This window comes from Narcine bancroftii, chromosome 3 (assembly GCF_036971445.1).
Source record: "Narcine bancroftii isolate sNarBan1 chromosome 3, sNarBan1.hap1, whole genome shotgun sequence".
In the NCBI taxonomy this organism is placed as follows: domain Eukaryota; kingdom Metazoa; phylum Chordata; class Chondrichthyes; order Torpediniformes; family Narcinidae; genus Narcine; species Narcine bancroftii.
In genome coordinates, this window is record NC_091471.1 from 181663863 (window position 1) to 181683763 (window position 19901).

At 44.8% G+C, this 19901-nt stretch overlaps 1 protein-coding gene and 1 long non-coding RNA gene across 3 annotated transcripts in view; one reads left to right on the forward strand and one right to left on the reverse strand.

Annotated features, from left to right (window-relative positions):
- Positions 1 to 1598, reverse strand: part of rab28 (RAB28, member RAS oncogene family) — a 276189-nt gene extending 274591 nt beyond the window's left edge. The window contains exons 1-2 of the mRNA XM_069926004.1: positions 1273 to 1598; positions 464 to 598 (exon numbers count right to left, since the gene is read on the reverse strand). The gene's annotated coding sequence lies outside the window, so the exon portion shown is untranslated. The remainder of the gene's footprint in view (positions 1 to 463; positions 599 to 1272) is intronic.
- Positions 1599 to 1742: 144 nt separating this feature from the next.
- On the forward strand, positions 1743 to 6131 carry LOC138757906 (uncharacterized). 2 transcript variants are annotated; one of them, XR_011353969.1, is made up of 3 exons: positions 1743 to 2105; positions 2626 to 2720; positions 5924 to 6131. It is a non-coding gene; the product is annotated as an uncharacterized lncRNA (long non-coding RNA). The 2 variants fall into 2 exon arrangements; XR_011353970.1 differs by having other exon boundaries at positions 1743 to 1923.
- The last annotated feature ends 13770 nt before the right edge of the window (positions 6132 to 19901 follow it).

The window sequence follows — 19901 nt, forward strand, 5'->3', positions numbered from 1 at the left end:
ATGGAATGGTGAGAAGTTCTTGAATGGACTTTACAGTGTGGCCCCAATTTCTTAAGTTCCCAATTTTTAATCAATACACAGTCACCTGGCTAGATCATGTGTTAATTGCCCTTTTCCTTATCACTTATGTCAATGCAGTTTTGTTGGTGGTAGGTATGGCTTCGATCCAACGAATAAACAATATTTGTGGAAATGTTCATGCAGTAATTCAATAAAGTCAAGTTGCAAACCTGAAAAACATTCACTTGGCAAAGGGAGTTTTCTTGGTGGTACATAGTGATCCCTTTCCAACATTGTGCTCTTGGCAAAGAAGATGTGTTTTCACCCTCTTTTTGGTGGCCTGATGGAATCTTGAATGCCACCAAGCCTATAAAAGATTTTTAATCATTCCCTATTTGCCAAGATAGGTACAAGTTTGTACATAATTGATTAAAAGTGGTAAAAATTGGGTGGGGGTGCAAACCTGAGTGGCTGGTGTCACCCACAGGTTTGTGGTGGGGCACAAAATACAACCCATCTCAGTCATTTTTGGCACTCCTCATTAGAAGCGTTCCTCTGAAAAGTAGGAATTGCTTCCATGTCTGGCAGACTCATCATGCTGGAAGAAAAAAGGGAAACTTGAAAATCTCCCATTGGAACTGTAAGGTTAGGATATGAAGCAGCTTTTTTTACCGTGTATACTCATGTAAAAGTCCATCCCAAGTATTAGTCAATTCCCCTCCCTTATTTTGCCCAAAGATCGCATGTTTCAATCTGATCTGTCGAGCCCCCCACCATCCACCCATCTGAGCTCCCAACACTCCAACTGCGGATCCGTGGCTCAATGGTGGATCCTTGCTCTGGCCACCCACCCACCTGAGCTCATGACACCCCAACCACAGATCCATATTCTGACTATGGATCCTCACCCTAGCCTCCCACCCATATGAGCTCCTGATGCCCTGACTGCCTGTCCACTGGAACTTTCGACAGCAAGACCGCACATCCTTGTCCCAGCTGCCCACCTAGCCAAGCTCCTGTCATCCTATCCACCCACCCATCTGAGCTCCTGACCATGGATGCTCTTCTTGACCGCTTGGCCACCAGAGCTCCCAAAGTCCCGACGGTAGATCTTTGCCCTGGCTTCCCACTCATCTGAGTTCCTGATGCCGACTGCGGATCCTCACCCTGGCCACCCATCCACTAGATCTCCCAACACCCCAGCCACAGACTCTCTTCTAAGTGCTGGCCTCCTGCCCACCAGAGCTCCTGATGCCCCAAATGTGGTCTTACCACCAGATCCCGGCCATCCAAGCTCCTGAAGCCTTGAGCAATGCAGGTATTTACCACAGTTAAAAGTAAAAACACAATGCTGGAGAAACAGAGTTCTTTATATAGCAAAGGCTTGAGCCCTTCATCAAGGAATGGAAAAATGTCAGTTGGCTTTTGAACAAAAAGAGTGGGGGGGGAGGTGTGGTTACAAAGGTGATAGGTGGAGAAGGGAGGGAAGGGAGAGCAGAGATCAAAGGGAGGAGGGATGGCTGGGTGAAGGGAGGGAGAAGAGAGGGAGGAGAACTGGACAGAGGAATGGAAGGGGGGAAAGCTGAGAGCAGGTTAGCAGAAATCGGAAAAGTCGATGTTAATGACATCTAGCTGGAGAGTGCCCAGATGGAAAATCTAAGGTAAAGGTTCCATTATTGTTACATAATACTACATTTAGAATGGAACTTACATGAAATTCTTTAACTTTGTTGCCTCCTGTAAGGAAGACAGTCGCCACTTTGTCCAGCACACCTCACAGAAATGAGGCCCAAATGAGGAATTAACTTGTAACCCCTTGTTTACAAGGCCAGTGCTCTTCCACTGAGCTATTGGAGCTAGGTGTTGTCCCTCCAATTTGCGGGTGGTCTTGGTGGGATAGTCCATAAGGCCATAGACAGACATGTGAGTGTGGGGAGTGTGACACAGAACTAAAATGATTGGCTACTGGGAGGTTTCTGACACTGGTGTGGATGGAGCAAAGATGCTCAGCGAAGCAGTCTCTCAATCTGCACCCAGTCTTTCCGATGTAGAGAAGGCCACAGAAAGAGCATGGATGCAATAAATCAATCCTCTGGATACAAAGGGTATAATGTTGCTTCACTTTAAAGGCCTGTTTGGGGCCCCAGACCATGGTGAAGGAGGTGATGTGTGCACGTGTGGCACCTCCTGCGGCCACAGGGGAAGGTGCTGGGAGGGGGTGATGTGAGGGGAGGAATGAGTGCATGCGGGAGTCATGGGGAGATTGGTCCCTATGGAAGGCAGAGAGGGGAAGATGTGTCTTTTTAGTGGGATCCTGTTGTAAGTGCTAGAATTCTGGGGGATAATGGGGTGGTAGGTGAGGATAAGGGGGATTCTATATTTGTTGCATCTGAGGACAGAGGGGACCAGGGCAGATGAGAGGAAAATGGAGGAGATGTAGGTGAGGGCTGAGTTGATGGTGGTGGAGGGGAAGCTACATTGGTAGAAGAAGGCAGACATTTTGGAAGATCTGGACTGGAAGACCATCTTGGGAACAGATGTGGAGGAGATGGAGAAATTGAGATAAAGGGATAGAATCCTTGCAATAAACAGAATCCTTGTTTTCCTCACCTACCACTCCACCAGCTTCCACATCCAACACATATCCTCATGCATAAAGGTGGATATAACCCCAGAAACTGACCACATACAATATATCCCTGGATGCTGTGGGAAGGAAGGTAAGAAATTGCTGAGGCCCGACCATAGAATTTTGTATTGCTGATATCCATAGGTCCAGTGGTTCTCAACTATTTTCTTTCCACTCACATACCACCTTAAGCAATCCCTTACTAATCACAGAGCACCTATGGCATAGGGATTACTTAAAGTGGTATGTGAGTGAAAAGAAAAGGGTTGAGAATAACTGCCATAGATGAAGTACTGGAAACTGGAAGGTGGCTAATGTTGTGCCTTTATTTAAGGGCTTCAAGGATAAGCCAGAGAACCATAGGCCAGTGAACCTAACATCAGTAGTGGGTAATGCAAAGAATTCAGAGGGTCGCCATCGATATGTATTTGGAAGGGCAAAGAGTGTTTAGGTTTAGTCAACATGGGTTTGTGTATGAGAAATTGTGTGTCATAAACTTGATTGTTTCTTTTTTGAAGAAGTGACCAAGAGGATTGACAAGGGCAAGGTGATAGATGTTATCTATATGGATTTTAGCAAGGCCACTGACAAGATCCTGCATGGTAAGCTGGTCTTAATGGTTAGGTCCCATGGGATCCAGAGTGAGGTATCTAATTGGATAAAAATAATTAGCATGGTAGTAGGAGTGTGGAAGGTGTTAGTGAAGAGTTGTTTTAGAATTGAAGTCCTGTGACCAATGATGTGCCACAGAGATTGGGGCTGGTTCCCCTGTTTATTATTTATATTATCAATTTGGATAAGTATGTAAGTAGCATGATTGTCATTTGGGAAGAGTATCAGGTTCAGTGGGTTCACAGAGTGATGAGTCTGGACCCAAGTGTTACAATCACATGTAACTTTAACACACAGGGATCAAACAGGAGAACACTAAACAGTGCTCGATTACTATTTCACTTGAGCAACAATATTGGACCTAGGTTGAACTCTGACAATAGTGAACCTCTACTCGACCAGCTCACACATTTGAGTAGATGCACTACAAACAGGGACTCTTACACACACCCAGTTCCCTGTACTAACAGGGTGAGAATATTGATCTATCACAATACTACGGCTCAGCTTCAGTCTAGTATACACCTTACCTGCAACACTTCCAGCGATGTCCACAGTAGCGACCAGGCATGGAGCAATGTTCGGGGATTGGTACACGAGGCAGAAAGAAAGAATGTGCTGTGTATTGGTGTTATATACAGTGCTAATCTGTGCTTCTAGCCAATTATGACTCTAGGTGGTTTAAATTAGTCAATGACAAGGTGTGCACTAATGGATGGCCAGAGTCCAACCTTGATTGACAGGTGATGTGATTTCTGAATCATTTCCAAACAGGGAGGACATGTGACCACCCACAATACGCACATTCCAGACTGGCAGGGAGGCCTTGTTTCCTCCACCCCTTGGAAGTCACTTTACTTTGCAATTACTATGAAGACAATCAATAACTCTATGTATGTTATAACTATAAAAAAGGAAAAGAAAAAAAATGAACAAAAAGACATGTTTATAAAAGACGATACCAATCAAGTGGATCAATACATAACAAGTATCTACTGTATGCTGCAAAAGACACATAATCAAATTCAATGACAGAACATCACCAGCTTCCTTACCCCTGCCCCCAACAAACAGCATCGCTGTGTTTCCGATGGAGTAGGTTGCTATGGGAGCTGTTCCTCAGTGTCAGAGGGGAGAGTAGGAAATGAAATGTGTCTGGTCACCGACTCATGGGCCTGATTTCTATGGCTTGACTGGCAGATGTGAGCACCCTTACCACCAACGTCTGTAAGCAGGCAGTGCAAGGTCATCCGTCAGATGCCAGGGCCCTCTTTTGGCTTGCACATCCAGCACCTTGGCCTCACACTTGGGCACGCCCTAAGTATAGTGTCCAGATGGCCATCATCGTGCTATCCCACGGTGAAGTAGGGGGAAGGCCAACAGATGCATATCCTGGGTTTATCCGGGGCATCCCGTTTTCCTGAGCTATTGTCTGACATCAGGATGTTGTTCCTGCTCATGTTCTCTTTAAACTGATGCCACAAGTGCCTGTATTGGATTGCCCTAATGAGAGCCAGGAGGAATCGGGGCTGGACGTTAGCCAGTTTGTGATTTTAAATTAAAGCTCCTGAAGCACCCACCCCATGAGTTATTTGTTTCTGTTAATGGAAGGCCTGGGGCAATGTCGTCATTGTCAAATAAACAAAATATATACATTTCTTTCGAGTATTTGATCTGTGACACTGTACTTATAAACTAACTTTGAAACAGTGAACTGTGATTCCAATTCCCTGAGTGTGCTTAAAGACATTATTCCCACAGCCAAATAAAGTGGGTTGAACCACCAAATTTAGTGGGTCCATAGCGAGTAATCTGGCTGTGTGAAAGGCCCCAAACTGGGCGGGGCAAGTAAAAATCAACAGGGCACTGACTCAGAGCCAAGTGGAGTCAACTCATTAATCACACTGTGGTGGTGTGAATGGTCCACTTGAATTACCTGGAGCCATTAGTGAAGTTAATGCCTGTGTGCTTGCATCAGGCTAGTAGTATTATAAGTAATGTTGAGATGATTTAAAGCACAGGTACGTGCTGACAGTTTCACCGGTCACACACTGACAGCCCCGCCAACTGCACAGTTATAATTCACTGCATGGCTGGTGGGGCTGTCAGCATGTTCCTGTGTTTTAAATCATCTCAAGATTACTTATAATACCTAATATAGTGTAATGCTATGTAAATCGTTATTATCCTCTATTATTTATGGAATAATGACAACCTGGTCTGTGGGTTTGTCCCAAGTTTGAACAGTCTGAAGCCCACTGCGATGGATTTTCCCACTGTCTTTCATACATTAAGCACATATGTGCTTTATTACTGCTCCGATTTAACTGCCCTGCAAGTACGTAAATCGTAACTCATGACGTCCCTGCTGGAGGTTCTCCTCCCCCACCCGCCCTTACATCCAAGAGATCCAAATGACCAGGTAATTCATGGTCCAGTTTGAATGGCTTACTGGGTACTGCATGCCGGAAAGTTTACCTGCTTCCTAGGAGGGTTGGCGGGGTGAAAGGGGCAAATAGTGATTAAAAACAAAACAAAATGTCCATTATAAAAGCTGCACTCAGAATGTGCATGACAAAAGATGGGATAGAATGTCCAAGGATGACGTTTTCATGGCTACAGCTGTTGTATGTCTGATTGAAAGTTCTGTGCATAATTGGCAACTGTTCCTTGCTTGTTAAGGTGCACATCGCTCATGGTGAACCAGCCCCGCTTGTATCGCCGCACCAGCGGAGCACCCGCGGGAAGATGGCGCCGTCGGGTGACCTCAGTGCCTCGCGGCTTAGGCCAAAGTGCGCACCTTTGGCAAATGTGAAGATGTCACCGCCAGCATGGGGGTGGAGCTCACGCCACCCTAAATGGATGCGCATGAAATTTGAATAAACAGTTCTCTGGATATCCCCACCGTGTTCAGTGGTGTGTTTCTGTTTGTGTAGCAGCCGCTACACTGGTGTGGTGGCTGGAAGCAGTCTCTTTTGAGGAACAATTTGAAGGGTAGTCTTATCCTGGGGGAGGGGAGGGGGGGTTAGGAGAGCTCAAAGGATAGATTAGTCAGGATCCACCTCTGGTGGGGGAGGACCAAAGGGGAGGCTGGTCCAGGCCAAAGTGGGTGGTGAATGGGAAGCTCCACCCCCATGGGATTCCCACCACAATGCTCTCTTCAGAGAGCATACATATCTCTTTCAGTCACCGGCAGAGTGACGTTGCTGACCTTGGCCTCAGCCATGTAAACTTGAGCACATGTACCCTCTTGCATGCACTCTGATCTCTCCATGAGGTAATAGCTTCCTGAATTGTTTTCCCGGTTGCCAGTCCCATAAGGAGCAAGACTACCCTCATAAGGTCAGGGTGTGCGGTGATGACTAAATAGCTTGCCAAGGCACCAGTCACCCTAGAGTTCCCTGGGAAGTGATGCTCACGGACACTCCCATGAACCTGTAGATACCCATGATCAGTGCCCACTCCCTAACAACCTGTATCCCCACACCAATGGTGTGCCATTACGGCTGGCTGTGTAGGCCCAAATGTAGGAGGGCAGGGAACCTGGCCCAGACTGCAGTCACCACCCATTTCCCTAGGGAGGTGCCATCATCGACCCCTTCTAGCAGTGCCTGCAAGGCATTGCCAATCATCTGTTGTTCAGACAGACCACCCAAGGTGCTCACTTCTAGATGAGAGAGATGGATATTGGGGGCTCCCTGGTCCCACAGCTTGGCAGCGGCATGGCTAGTTCCTCCCCTGGCTGCTGGTGGTAATGGTTCCCTCGCCTGGTTAGCTCCTGAGTAGAGTAGTCCCGTGACTGCATACATAGCCAGCCAAGGTCTCCCCATTTTCAGCTACCTCCCCATTTTGGAGGGTCAGTGGAGTTCCCACATGGCAGATCTGGGATTGTGTGGTCAGTGATAGGGATGGCAAAGGCTTGGGAAAACAGGGAGGTGGATGTGTGATGTAGGACTCAATTTCTTATGGTTATTTCCATCCATCCACACCTACCCATCCCCCAACCTTGTGTTGATTCCCCTCCCCTCACTAGACAATGTCTTGGAATTTTCTTGGGTCAAGTTGCCAGCCAGTCCAGCGAATTACTTGCAACTGCTGTGCTTCAATCAGCTTGGAAGCTGCCTCCATGACTTTAATTTCTAGGTTGGTCACTTGTACTTGGGCTGACTGCACTGCCTCCTGCCATACACAACAGTGATGCTGTAGGGATTCCATCTCCCTATCTTGCTGGATGCCCTGATTACTGGTGGCTAAATAAGAATATTGGTAACCATAGGGCTCCCCTACAACTCCCTTGGCCTCAGGAAACTCTTGTACCTCTAGGTGGGAGACCACATGGTGGCCTATCTTCGCTCCATGAGGGTCCAGCCTGTCAAAAGAGTTGACCAGCATAGCTTGGCTTACCAGCCACAACACCAAACGGCTGAACCCTGACAGTCGTCAGTCCACCTTGGGCTTTTAAATTCTGACCCCAAGGTTCCTTTCCTATATGTGGGTCACCTCCTGTTGCCTGTTGGTGAACAGGTACACAATCACATGCACCCGACAGGATGCCCCCCCCCACTCACACACACACACTCACACACACACTCACACACACACACACACTCTCTCACACACACACACACACTCACACACACACACACTCACACACACACACACTCACACACAGACACACACTCACACACACACTCACACACACACACTCACACACACACACTCACACACACACACTCTCACACACACAGACACACACTCACACACACACACTCACACACACACTCACACACACACACACTCACACACACACACTCACACACACACACACTCACACACACACACACTCACACACACACACACACACACACTCACACACACACACACTCACACACACTCACTCACACACACACACACACACACACTCACTCACACACACACACACACACACACACACACACACACTCACACACACACACACACACACACACACACACACACACACACTCACACACACACACACACAAATCCTGTTCGCAGTGCCAATTCTGATATTTGGAAGAGTATCATGTTTGGTGAGTTTTCAGAGAGATGAGGTCTGGACACAAGTGTTACAATCACATATAACTTTAATTAACACGCAGGAGACAATCAGGGGAGAACATTAAATGGTACTTGATCACTTAAGAAATGATTCAGTCCAGGTGGGCAACCTATGGCCCATGGATTGGATCCCTGGCCCATGATCCAAATTTATATGGTGTGGTTTGCGGCCATGGTGTGTGCATCCCCCGCCCTCTCGGAGTCTACCCCCCACTGTGCGTGGCTCCCTCCCTCTCTGTGCATGGTTCCCACCTTCGGTGTCCAGTTCCCCTCCCCTACCTCGGTGCAAACTCCATGTCAGTGCACAGCTCCCCCGCTCTCTGCGTTGGAGGTTCTCGCTCTCTACATTGGAGGTTCTCGCTCTCTGCGCATGGCTTCCCCGCCCTCTGTTGTGGATATACCCTTCTTTCCTCTGCTCTGGAGTCCTCCCCCCCCCACCCTCTGCACATGACCACCCCGCCGTGATGTTCTCCCCACACAGTGTCATTCTTTCCCCCCCCCCACGGTGATATTATCCCACTGTCTGTGAGAGCCTTTTCTTCTGCGTGAGACCCATCTCTTCTGTGAGAGACCCGTTTCTGCGAGAATTCACCCCTCTCTCTGCAATACCATCTCTTTCTGTAATGCTCTTTCAATGTATCTCCTCTCTCTCTCTCTTTTCCTGTCTCTCTATGTGAGACTTGGTTCTGTGTGTGTATATGACACCATCTCACTGTGAGACTCCTTGTCTCTCTGCAATCATCTGCCTCTGTGTTGCACTTCCTCTCCCTGGGTTGGACTCCCTCTGTGCATGAATCCCCCGCCTGGTGTGTGGCACCCCCTATCTGGACATCTCTCTCTCTCTCTCTCTCTGTGACTCATCCTCTCTAGGACATGCCCCTCACTTTGAGTGAGGCTCACTCTCTCTTTGTGTGACATTCTTCCCCTCTCACTGCTAATTTTTTCCCTTCTATGACTTCAATGTTTCTTTTAATTTTTCATTTTAATGATTAACTTTTGATTTCTGGTGCATTTCCAGATTTGAGGATACCTTCCTTGACCTGAAATGCATTTGTCATATTCATTCCAGTCCATTTATTTATTTATTTTCCCGTCTGTTTATTTATTTACATTTTTCATTTATGGTAGAATCAGTGTGGCCCACTGTTCAACCACTGACACACCATCTGGCCCACGCACAGTAAAAGATTGCCCACGCCTATATAGACATTCACCTTGGACCTTGGTTGGACTCTGACAAGAGTGAACCTATACTCGACCAGCTCACATACTTGAGTACACACACTACAAACAAGGACTCTTACGCACACCTGGTTCCCTGTACCTAAAGGGGCTGTGGCTCTGCACAGTATTGATCTATCAGAATACTACAGCTCAGCTTCAGTGTAGTGTGCCCCTTACCCGCAACCCTTCCAGCGATGTCCACTGTTGTGACCTAGCATGATGCAATGTTTGGGACTTGGACCATGAGGCAGAGAGAAAGAAGGTGCTGTGCATTGGTGTAATATATAGTGCTAATCTGTGCTTCTAGGTAACCCTAGGTGTAGCCAACAGCAAGGTATGAACCTTGATTTACAGGTGATGTGATTTCTGAATAAGTTTCAGACAGGGAGGACATGTGACCACCCACAATACACACATTCCAGACAGACAGAGAGGCACATTTCCTCCGCACACAACAATGATTAAGAAGTTGAGACCAAAATTGGTTGTATAGTGGTTAGTGAGGAAGGTTGTCCAAGAAGACTATCCTATTTGGTGCTATTCTGTTACTATATGATTTGATTTTACATGCTTACAGAATGGCCACTTAAGGTGAAAATGTGTAATGAAAATGTTATTACTGTCGTCATTAGAATAGAGTGCATGTGCAATGTAATGAGAGCATGTTTACTGTGTCAAGGGGAGCACACATACTCTAAAGTATCACTTCCACTTTACAAAGATTAATGACACTGACTGGTTAAGTGAGGGACATCTGCCACCTCTGTTCCCATTGTCAAGGCTGTACAGGCCTAGAAGTGGTTCTTCTTCATTCTCTCAAATAAAGAAGTTTTCACCTCAGCCAGGATGAGTGAGGAAAAGTAGAAAGTAGGAAAAGAAAAAAACAGTTCCTTTCTGCTCAAGCTGACCGACCTTCTCCTTGCCTCAGTAACAACTCCAGCCCCTGGCCCCATCTGCAGACCCATAGCGAGTTCTAGGAACCCTTGCTAAGAGTGGATGCTGGTATTTTACATTAGAGTTTCAGTGACTCCCAAGAAGGTCTCCTGTGAGCACCAGTTAATTTTTTTAAGTAAAAACACAAGAGGCTGGAGAGGCTCAGCAAGTCAAAAAGTGTCTTTTATGTAGTGAGGGTACACCAACGAGGTATGAGAAAATGCCAGCAGGCGTCTGAACAAAAGAGTGGGGAGGGGTGTGGAAGGAGGGTGGCAAAAGCAGGAGATGATAGTGAAGAAAGGAGGGAGGGGACAGTAGCAATAGGGGAAGGAGGGATGGCTGGGTGGGTAGAAGAACTGGAAAAGCAGGAAAATGGGGAGGGAAAGAAAGGGCGAGCAGGTTTAATGAAAAGCAGTAAAGTCAATGTTAATGCCAACAGGCTGGAGAGTGCCCAGGTGGAAAATCCGGTGTTGTTCCTCCAATTTATGGGTGGCCTGGGTGGAATAGTACATAAAGCCATGCACAAACATGTGAGTGTGGGATTGTGACTCAGAATTGAAATTGTTGGCCACTGGGAGGTCGCTCTGTTGCAAATGAAGCTGAGGTGCTGAGTGAAGCGATCTCCCAATCTGCGACCGGTGCCATAAAGGGAGCACCGGATGCAGTAAGTAAGTTGTCTGGATGTGCAAGTGAAGTGTTGCTTCACTTGAAAGGCCTGTGGATGTGAACTGACAAATGAATAGTAACATCCAAAATGACACAATGCAGTTTTCATCCTGCTCGCTGACGGATGCTAGTGAGATAGAAGGAACTTGACTGGGTGTACATTCATTAAAGTCACTCAAAAATAAAAAGCTCATGTTCGTCTCCAGTCCAGTTATATTTTAGCATGAATGAATTTCTAGCATATTGCATTCATTATTCATTTGAGTCATGTGCTAATAAACATTTCTGATGTGAAAAATTGTACTTTCTCAATGAAATAACAAAACCATATGATATACTTTATTTCACAATTATATAGCAAAACTACAAGGCAAGAAAATATAAAAATTTCACATTTTAAAAAATAAAAATGCTTTATTGAATTATTTGGAAAAGGTCCAGTAATTCCATAATTATCAATTTTTCCAACAGCAGGCGGCATTGTATGCAGTGTACAGTGATATTAATCAAAACACGTTTATCATCATCTGATAGTACAAGTCGATCCTGATGAAACAGTGTTCTCTTGCCTTCGGTACAATAGCATGCAGACATGCAACTTGACATCACACATATACAGACAAATATTACATATGCAGGACAAGTGTGCATCTATATAAATAACTAAATAATTTTTTTCATGAATATAAGAGTCTCAGATGGTTAGTGTGAGCAGTTCCTTTGGTCATTCAGAATTCTCACTCTCTGTGGGAAGAAGCTGTTCCTTGACCTGGTGTTGCTGGCTCTAAGTCTTCCTTTATCACTTCACTGACAGAAGCAGCTGAAAGATGCTGGTGCAGGGTAGAAGGCGTCCTCAATAACCTTGCGTACCCTGTTCAGACAATGATCCTGGTAAAGCATGTCGATAGAGGATGGATCCTCTCTGCTACTCTTATGGTCCATTTTTCTGCAGTGACCATACCACTCTGTGATGCAACCAGCCAGGATGCTCCTATAGAAGGATGACATAATGGTAGCCAGAAGCCTTGCCCGCACAGTTGCTGTTACACCTTCCTGACAAGAAGATGCTGAGTGTCCACAATAGATCACTAGTTAAGTGAACTCCAAGGAACTTGGTGTTCTCCACTCTCACTACTACAGAGTTGTTGATGTGCAGTGGAGGGTGGTAATTCCTTCTGAAGTTCATGATCATCTCCTTTGTCTTGTCCACACTGAGACTCGGGTTGTTATTCTCGCATCATTTCACAAGATTTTCCACCTCTTCTTTGTAGAGCGACTCATCATAATTGATGATGAGGCCAACTACTGTTGTGTCATCTGCAAACTTGATGACACTGTTGGAGCTGGATCTGATGATGCAGTCATGAGTCAGTGACGTGAACAGGAGTGGGCTGAGCACACAGCCCTGAGGTGCGCCATTGCTCAGCAGGATTAATAGGTAAAACCACCAAATAAATTTGTTCCAAATGAAAGTATATATAGGCAAATGGGGAAGTCTTACTCACAAGAAGTTTTAGTAGTGTACTGTTTATGTGGTGAGTTAGCAGGAAATAATGGCGCTCTTAAGACACAACATCCAGAGATATAGATGATCAGAGGGTTATGAACAGATGCAAATAGTTATCAAAATCCTTATACAGGGGCTGGTTATTTTTTACTAATGCACTACATGAAACAGGATGAAACAGAGGCAGCACAGTTGGTGTAACAGTTATCGCATCCCAGTATCGACTGGGACTGGGGTTCAAATCCCATGCTGTCTGTAAGGAGTTTGTGCATTCTCGTCATGCCTTTGTGGGTTTTCCCTGGGGACTCTAGTTTCCTCCCACCATTTAAAATAGGTTAATTGGGTATAAATTAGGTGGAATGGACTCGTGGGCCGAAATGGAATGTTACCATTTGGTATATCTAAATTTGAAACCTTGGTTACAACTGTACAAAGGCTGGAGTATAGTGAGCAGATCTGGAACTCCATCTGTGGATAAATCCTGAGACCTCCTTGGTGCGATTTAAATGCAAGCACTTTAAATCATATTTTTGGCCCATAAATCATCTCAATATATTTTATACTTAATAGCTCACTGTGGACCTCTTTCCAAATGTTGGCTGATATCATATATAGAAGCAATTATGCACACACCATAATATTGTATATATGTATATTTTATCCAAACTCCTACTGCTGAATTTGATTGGGGATAGGTACTTTGACATTCTGAGTGTATGAAATGATCAAATGTGAAAGAAACTTCAAATATGATCCAAAGGAAAAACAATAAATTAAGGATTAATTGAATACATAGATATTCCTGATGGCAGTCAAGGTATGATTCTCACTGTTGACCTTCCAGTGAATGGACTGTCTGGCATTGCTTTTCTTTCTACAACTGGGTGCCATCTACAAGGGATCTGTGGAGTAATGTCACCAAACTGGCTGAACTAGAATCAGACATAAAAATTTGTGTTTGACAGCCTATGGGATAGAGGCTCCAACACTGATCATAAACTTGGCCCTGGAGACCTACAGGACTGAACCTCTGTCACAAACTCTCAACCTGGTCCCAGCGGCCCTCAGGATGAAGCCTTCAATGCAAACACTCAAGCTAGACCCTCTCACCATCTGTCTCCCCACTCTGACATCCTCAACTTTCCCTTCCCTCTCTTGGATCATTCCTACCCTCCACCTCCTGATCTCCCATCCCTCTCCACTGCATTGACCCCTCCTCCCAACCTCTGCCTGGTCTTTACCATCCCCTCCAACCTTCCTCTCTTGGAAATGAAATGCTCTCTCCTCAGTAGAGGCTGCACCTTCATTCCCCTTCATCCATACCTCAATGAGTTCTATTCACACCAAGATGCTGAATTGTTCCATCAGCTTGGCCAACCTTTTTGTTGACAATGTAAAGCAGTCCATGCCACAAACCTCCAAAGGCAAGGCCCATCAATTCTTCTGCTGCTACATCATCGACTACTTTGGTGCTGCCTCGTGCACCCGTAGAAACATAGAAGATAGGAGCAGGAGTAGGTCATTCGACCCTTCGAGCCTGCTCCGCCATTCAACGAGATCATGGCTGATCTTAAAGTTCAGTACCCCGTCCCCGCCTTCTCACCCATGATGAGCTTGTTGACCTTCATCCACTTTGCTGCCAACTTCCACCCAAACCTCAAATTCACTAGCAACACAATCCCCTTTCTCGATCTCCCTGCCTCCATTTTGAGAGACAAACTCTCGACAGACATCTTCTACGAATTCACCAACTCCCACAGCAGCCTTGATTATACCTCTTTGCGTCCTGTTCCCTGTAAGGATTGTATTCCTTTCTCATACCTCCTCCATCTCTGCCACATCTGCAGCCAGGATGAGGTCTTCCATGCCAGATCATCAGTGATTACCTCTTTCTTCAAGTAAATGTGGCTTCCCCTCTACCACCATCAACCCATCTCTCATCCTTACCTTCATTAGCAGCACATTTTCCCTGGCTCCCTCCGCTCTGATGCACAACAAGGCAGTATTCTCATTGGCGTCACTTACCACCCCACCAGCTTCTGCACCAATATATCATGCTCTGCCATTTCCACCATCTACTATGTGATCCCACCACTAAACACCTTCTCCACCTTCTGCAGGGTCACTCTCTCTCTATAACTCCTTTGTTCACTCCCCCCTTACCACCAATCACCCACTTTGCACCTACACCTGTGACTGCAGAAGGTGCTCCACTTGCACCTACACCTCCTCCCTTACCATTATTTGGGGCCCTAAACAGCCCTTCCAAGTAACGCAACATTTCACTTGCAAATCTGCAGCAGTCCTCTACTGCATCCAGTGCTCCCATTGATTTTTCCTCTACATCGTAGAGACTGGACACAGATTGGGAGATTGCCTTATTGATCGCCTCAGCTTTTCCCACTGCAATAGCAGGGATCTCCCAGTGGCCACCCATTTCAATTCCTTGCCCCCTTCCCTTGCTGACAAGTCTTTCCATGGTCTCAATCAATACCAGACTGGAGGGACAAAAACTCATATTCTGTCTGGGCAACCTCCAAATTGATGGCATTAACATCAACCCTTCCCACCTTTCCCTATGTCTCCTTTCCTCCCACTCTGTCACTCTCTCCCTCTTCCCTTTCCTCCCTGTCTCCTTTCCCCAGCTCTGCTTCCACAGAGCCGAAAATAACTTCCTCTTCCCCTGTCAATTCTTGCCTTTCCTGTTTCCTGTGCATCTATATGCAAATAACACCTTTTGTCTGTTGGTCTGTACACCTCCCCTTCCCATTCACCATCCTTTTAATTCAGGCATATGCCTGGTTTAATCTCATACCTTGATGAAGGGCTCAGACCCAAAACGTTGGTTTCTATCTTTATCTCCTCTGGATGCTGTGTGGCCTTTGAGTTCCTCCAGCATTTCAGTTTTTATTAGAAAAATTCTCATACCTTTCAAACTGAGAAGAAAATGGCATAAATTTATTTAAACTGTCAAACATTTTACAGACAGAATAAAAATGTGGACTCCTGGCATTACAATACAAACACTCTCTAGTTTGCCAATTTCTTCTGAGGGAAAATACCTATGATCTGCAGAAGTTAGATCTTGTATTGATTGCACCTGCCACATTTTGCAACATCCCCAGAACAGATCACCATTTGGATTTTTACATATAACTCCCTTGGTCAGGCTTTCTTGAGCGATCACAACCAGCTACTAATTCTGTGCTATTGTGTTAAGATGTAACCCAAAATATTGTGTATACAATGTAATATTTACCTGAACTCCAGTTCGTTTTATTAAGTCCACACTTCCAGAACAGCCACACTTAAACTCAGGACAGTGTTTAGCTTTGACTCCTCCTATCCAATGGAATGGGATAATAATTGACAGGCTAAAAATAACCATGGACATTTCATCAATTTCTATTTTATATTAAATTGTGTGTACGCAATTCTTCAAACGTGAAAGAATATGATTGTGTAAAGGCATCTTGATTCTTAATTTCCAATTTGAATGAAGAAAGGATTTGGGGAGTATTGAGTGGGACAGGATATTTTCAGGTAAGGATGTTAATGAAAAATGGAGGATATTCAAAAAATAAATTTTGAGGGTACAGAGTAGTTATGTCCCAGTGTGGATCAGAGGAAAGGCTGGAAGTCATAGGGAGGCTTGGTTTTCGAGGAATATTGGAAATTTGGTTAGGAGAAAAATGGAGGTGTACAAGAGGTATAAAGAGCAGGGAGCTGAGAAGCTGAAGGAGGACTATAAGGAGTGTAGAAGGAATCTTAAGAAAGAAATTAGAAAGGCCAAAAAAAGGCATGAAGAGGCTTTGGCTGACAGAGTAAAAATAAATCCAAAGGGTTTCTATAAGTAAATTAAAAGTAAAAGATTAGTGGGAGATAAAATTTGACCCCTTGTAGATAGCGAGGGTAGGCTGAGTGAGAAGTCTGAGGAAGTGGGGGAAATTTTGAATGATTTCTTTGCCTCGGTATTCACTAGGGAAAAAAATGTTGAACCAGTTGAAGAAAAGGAAAACAGTGGGGAGGTCATGAAGCATATAAAGATAACTGAGGAGGTAGTGATGGCTGTGTTAAAAAAGATAAAGGTGGATAAATCTCCCGGACCGGACAAAATATTCTCTAGGACACTCAGGGAGGCTAGTGGACAGTTAGTGGGGCCATTAACAGAGATATTTAGGGTGTCACTGGCCATGGGGGTGGTGCCAAACGATTGGAGGGTGGCGCATGTGGTTCCGCTGTTTAAGAAAGGGTCCAAATGCAAACCTGGGAATTATAGGCCTGTAAGTCTGACGTCTGTGGTGGGCAAGTTGATGGAAAGTGTTCTGAGGGATGCTATTTACAAATTTTTGGAGGTACGGGGATTGATAGGGAGTAATCAGCATGGTTTTGTCAGGGGTAGATCATGCTTGACAAACCTGATTGAGTTCTTCGAGGGGCTTACAAAAAAGGTTGATGAAGGGAAAGCTGTGGATGTTGTCTATTTGGACTTTAGTAAAGCTTTTGACAAAGTTCCCCACAGGAGGTTAGGAAAATAGGTGAAGGCATTAGGTATAAATAAGGAGGTAGTGAAATGGATTCACCAGTGGTTGGATGGGAGGTGTCAGAGAGTAGTGGTAGAAAATTGTTTGTCCAATTGGAGACCGGTGACTAGTGGAGTTCCTCAGGGTTCGGTCCTGGGTCCACTATTATTTGTTTTATATATATTAACGATCTGGATGTAGGGGTGGAGAATTGGATAAGCAAGTTTGCGGATGACACAAAGATTGGTGGTGTTGTGGACAGTGAAGTAGATTACTGTAGATTAAAAGGTGATTTAGGAAGGCTGGAGGTGTGGGCTGAGAAATGGCTGATGGAATTTAATACAGATAAATGTGAGGTGCTACATTTTGGAAAGGCAAATTTAAATAGGTCATATACATTGAATGGTAGGCAATTGAGTGCAGAGCAACAAAGGGATTTAGGAGTTATGGTAAATAGTACCCTCAAGGCTGATACTCAGGTAGATGGTGTGGTGAAGAAGGCATTTGGAATGTTGGCCTTCATAAATCGGAGAATTGAATTCAAGCGTAGGGAGGTTATGATGAAATTGTACAAGGCATTGGTGAGGCCAAATTTGGAGTACTGTGTACAGTTTTGGTCACCAAATTATAGGAAAGATATAAACAAAATAGAGAGAGTGCAGAGAATGTTCACGAGAATGCTGACAGGATTTCAGAGTCTGAATTCCAGGGAAAGGTTGTGCAGACTGGGGCTTTTTTCTCTGGAGCGCAGAAGATTGAGAGGGGACTTGATAGAGGTGTTTAAGATTTTAAAAGGGACAGACAGAGTAAATGTGGATAGGCTTTTTCAATTAAGAAAGGGGGAGATTCAAACTAGAGGACATGGTTTAAGATTGAAGGGGGAAAATTATAAGGGGAACATGAGGGGAAATTTCTTTATGCAGAGGGTGGTGGGGATGTGGAATGAGCTTCTGGCAGACGTGGTCGAGGCAGGATCATTGGTTACAGTTAGGGAAAAACTGGATCGTTACATGGATAGGAGGGGACTAGAGGGGTATGGACCGGGTGCTGGTCAGTGGGACTAGGAGGGTGGGGATTTGCTACGGCATGGACTAGTAGGGCCGAACTGGCCTGTTCTGTGCTGTAAGTGGTTATATGGTTATGGTTATATGGTTATATGGTAAAGTTTCAAACACTGTGGGGGCCCTTTTTGAGTTAGTTTTATAATCTTTGATTTGTTATGAAGGTAAAAATGTTAACTAATTAGGTAATTTATCACCCTGATAAGTACTTTGCCTTCCTTTTCTCTCTTTTTTTTGGCCAATCAGCTTCTTTCTTGGTAGTGGGTTCAGATTTTCCATTTTTATAATAAAATAATATAATATCAAATACAATATAATCTGTTTATTTAAAATGTGGGGAACCTTGAGTGTCATGATATGGTTTAAGGGTAATGTATCTTTTAGAATTTTAACATATGTACTCTGTATTTTTGGATGTGAAATTTCCATGTTAATAAAAATATCTAAAGAAAAAAGGTTCTTTTTTTTTTGGAGGGCTAAACGATGGTCCGACATGGGGACCATCCAATAGCGTTTACTCCACAACATTCAATGGCGATAGAATGGTATCAATCTGTGAAAGGATACAGCGACCTCTGAAAGGTGATTGAGAGGGAGTCCATGGTCTTACGAGTGGCAGCGGTGTTCAGCAAGTCGCCTGAATTGCGTGCAACGAGCTGTCATACTGCCTAGCGTTTTTTTCCCCCCTGATTATGCCCTTACATCGTATTCGGGGCATCGATGGTCGAAGCGCACACGCTAAGCATCGATTGGTGTTGTTTGGTTTAATCCGACGCAGTCGAGTTTTCACGCGTATTTGCTTTATTTTCATCTTCGGACACTGCTGTGAGTTATAAAATATATGTATATATTTATGTGTATTCTAGTTTTGACAATTTAATAAGCGAGAAATCGTCGACGAGTTACATTATGACAATCGTTTTGGCTTCACAAATAGATCCATGTAATCGTCCTGCCCGGATTATACAGCTGATTGAAAACATCCCCTTGGATTCACATCCGAAAATAACAGACTGCATATCTACTCCCGCAAACGGTCTGTTTAGTTTATGCCACCCTGAATAAATACAAACAGATTATAAGAGTGATAAAAGCAAGTTTTTCTCCAGGCACCGACACGCTGACGCCGCTCCTGTTTACTCCACCAGCTCCATTACAACTGACAGTAAGTGAGACCCCAGTGACGCTTGGCCAAATAGTCAAGAGAATGGTGAGAAGTAACAGCCTTCATCGTCCTCAGCACAGACAATTTACCATTGCGATTTAGCCAATACTTCCCAACCACGTTTCCCACAAGAAACTAACCAACGAATAGTAAATGCAAGATAAACTCTTCCAGGTCGCAGAAGAGATTACAGTTCTGGGCGAGATCATTCAATCATGTGCAGAACACTTTGGGCTGTGCCATGGAGGTTCGCCGCTCGAGCAAAGAACATCGCACAAAAATCACCGGCAGACCAAATTGTTCGAATTCATGATGCGCTCATTAACCGTATTTGCATTGAGTAAAAGTGATTAAATGCGTTAAAATGTTGAGGCTTTGAGGAACTTCACTGTATTAAACTTTATCCTTTAGTTGTACGGACTGCTCTATCATATCGCTGTATTTCTGAAGTGCATTTTTTTAAAGTCGTTTCTAAAATAGA